This window comes from Anopheles coustani, chromosome 3 (assembly GCF_943734705.1).
Source record: "Anopheles coustani chromosome 3, idAnoCousDA_361_x.2, whole genome shotgun sequence".
In the NCBI taxonomy this organism is placed as follows: Eukaryota; Metazoa; Arthropoda; class Insecta; order Diptera; family Culicidae; genus Anopheles; species Anopheles coustani.
Window position 1 is genome coordinate 3,864,898 of NC_071288.1, and position 3,156 is coordinate 3,868,053.

A 3,156-nucleotide genomic window follows, 5' to 3' on the forward strand; every position below is an offset into this window, starting at 1 on the left:
GCCTACATTATTGTGGGATTTGGTTGTCCTGTGGACAAAGTTTATTGCGGGTGGATAAATTATTTTTATCACCGATTTTTCATGCAATTGTTGAATAGGCGAAACCTCAACCATGTACAAAAAAATATTATCAAATTTAAAAAAATTTAGGACAGATAAACTTTCGTCACACGCGATTTTTGTTCAACGATCACACTTATTTTTGGCCACCATAGTCTCAAACCCACGCTCACAGTCAAGCTGTCAAGGGAGCGTTCAGTGATGGCAGCCGCCGGGACCGGCTTGGAGTGCGTCGAGCGCAGTGAAAATAAAGTGGGTAAATTAGTGGTGTTTTCTGTGTTTTTTAGTGATCTTTATGGATAAGAGTGAAGAAATTGTGTGTGGGCTTGCTTTGCTGCTTATATTCAGCCCGAAAACGACATATTTAATCGATAGATAGTGTTGTTTACATCGCTACTCTTCCGCACGGAGAGGTACTGCTGCTGCTGGCGTCCGATCCGTTCTCGCAGAATTCATCGATAAAAAACAAAAAAAGATGAGTATTCCATCATTGATTGTGTATAAACATCAATAGTAATTTCCTATCTATTTTCATTTCTAGAGCATCTTTCGTCGGAAGCTTGTTTTGGATTCCGCTGCTCGGATGCGAATCCGAAGATATTCTCTAGTGTACAAGTGTTGTGTGTAGTGCAGTGATATGTAGTGAAATTTATGACTAAGAATAGTCTTAAGCGGTGTAGGTAATTAAAAATAAACCGAAATAAATATATATGTTGATAAAAATATTACGGAACTGGCGGACTTATGTTTGCATGATGACCATCACTATACAGGGTACTCGGGGGCCGCCATTTCTGATCCATGCGCATGCGCAAAATCGCCCACGAGGGTAACTCAGACCCGCGCAATTAGCTGTTACATTGCGCGCCAATTGCGCGCTAATTGCGCGGGGTATACAACATTTTTATGTCACACGTGACATTTTCTGCCTCCTGGGTGGGGAACACTTCGTCGCAAGATGTATGTATGTGGCAAAGCATAACTATGCGCGCTGCGCTCGCTTTCGATTTCTTTCCATTTCACGGAATCGTGCCATTCGTGCGGAAAATTCCTTCCCCATCTCGCCCGGTCGAACGTGCGTTTAGTCGAAATAAGGGCAGCAAACGCGAGTCGGGACGGGGACTGGATCTGATAGGAAACAAGAGAGGAACAGAAGAAAAATCGACGGCCGACCGAAAACGATGCAAAACAAACACCAGCTAAAAAGACAACAGTTTTGGGGCTGGAAATGATGGGTGCACGAAAAAACGGAAACGTACGGAAAACACAGATGATGCTCTCTACTGCGACGGGTGGGGTGAAATTCCTCATTTCCTTTTTTGACATGTGTTCAGCGATAGTCCCTAGAGTGTTTATTGAGACAGTTTTATCGTAAAACATAATCCTTCACCCAACACGATTGTAATGATAACCTGGCGATTGCAATGATAACCTCTATGTTATGGTTGAAATTTCAGCCCAGGTTGATGCACAACACAACGATAAGATAAACGATAAGTTTTAAAATCAACTTAAATTATCTATAAATAATTTTCCATTTTGAGGAGATTTTAAAAGGGAACGACTCTCGAAAGCAGCGAATGCGATGTAAAAATAGATGAAAATGAAAAACCTTTCTCCGTCAAGTAGGGACCAACAAACTATCCTTTCGAAGGCAGTCGTGGCCGAGCGGTTAAGGCGTCTGACTAGAAATCAGATTCCCTCTGGGAGCGTAGGTTCGAATCCTACCGACTGCGAATCAAAGTGAATTCGACTCAAATTTTGAAGCTTGTTTTTTTTAAAAAAAGGCAAGTAGTTAAGTAGTAGCTGGGTTTCTTTTTCTTTTATAATTTTCCTATAATAAATTAAGAAACAACACTAAGCGATCATTGACATCCTAACTATTGGCATAATCGTTTTGAAATAATGAATGTCATCATAATGCATTCAAGCAGTTCATGAAAAACTATATCATTCAACCGTGATGAACATATTAAAACATCCGTTATTTAAAACAGGATGAACAGTTGTACTACCGCATTCATAATGCATCATGCATTTAGAAAAACAACATACGACCAAGAAATACTCTATTTGATGTTTCTCGATTGAATGGTAATCGAAGCGATTCCAAACCACCTCCGACACAAACGGGCTGACAAACGTTTCAGTAGATATCTATCAAATACTAAAACAGCTAGTGCATTACAGTACCCTGCAAAGAAGCGCTACTGCTGGGCGAAAGAAGAATGCAGGACAAAAAAAGATTAATTTTAAGCCTCCCTCTTCCCGACACTGCTGCGTGCGTGTGTATGTGTGGGTACAAATGGGCTTTCTTGAACACCGATACCGTATCTAAACACCGATAAAAGAAAAGATGCTGAAGCAAAAACCGCACGGGACCGGCAAATCGGCGCTTGATCCGATTTGAAGAAGGTTGAAACGCCGAGAAACGCCTGAGAGATCCACGAGGCGCAAGCTAGCGAGAAACGAACGAACAAAAAGGGACAACGCGAAATAGCAAGAGATGCATCGTGGTGAAAAGAAAATGATCGCATACTTGATCAGCACACGAACCGCGATCACCGCTCGGTGGTCAACAGAAGTTGAGGGAGAAAACATGAAGAAAAAAACAAAGAAGGAAAGCAAAACCACGCAATGAAAAACGAACGCCAATGGCAGGGAAGAACACCTCTCGAAGCTAAGAAAACAGGGCGGTGTAGGTTTGCTCCGATTACGATCGCAAGATCAGCAAGAAATAAATAAATCGTCACTCTTTTGTGTCGTTCACGGTGCGCTCTGTCTTACTCCTTCGATTTCCCTCTTTTTTTTGCTTGGGAAAAAAGGGAACGAAGAAACGCGGCTTCTGGTGGCAGCATCTCTTTTCGCCGAACAATGCCAAGACGGTCGAGAGGAAGACAAGTGATCGCCTAAGTTCACGAGAGCTAGCAAACGGGGGAGGGTGGATGTTACGTGCCGCGTGGCCTCGACGAATGATTTTACACTCACTCACTCGCGGCTTCGGTGCTTCGATGGCGGAGCGATTTGCAAACCCATGGATCGTGGAAAGGATGAAGTGTGCAAAAAGGTAAAATAAAAAAAAAATGCATCGACTGC

At 42.5% G+C, this 3,156-nt stretch overlaps 1 non-coding gene across 1 annotated transcript; it reads left to right on the forward strand.

The window, feature by feature from the left end:
• The first annotated feature begins 1,714 nt into the window (after window positions 1–1,714).
• Trnas-aga (transfer RNA serine (anticodon AGA)) lies at window positions 1,715–1,796 on the forward strand. Its single transcript has one exon. It is a non-coding gene; the product is annotated as a tRNA-Ser (tRNA).
• The last annotated feature ends 1,360 nt before the right edge of the window (window positions 1,797–3,156 follow it).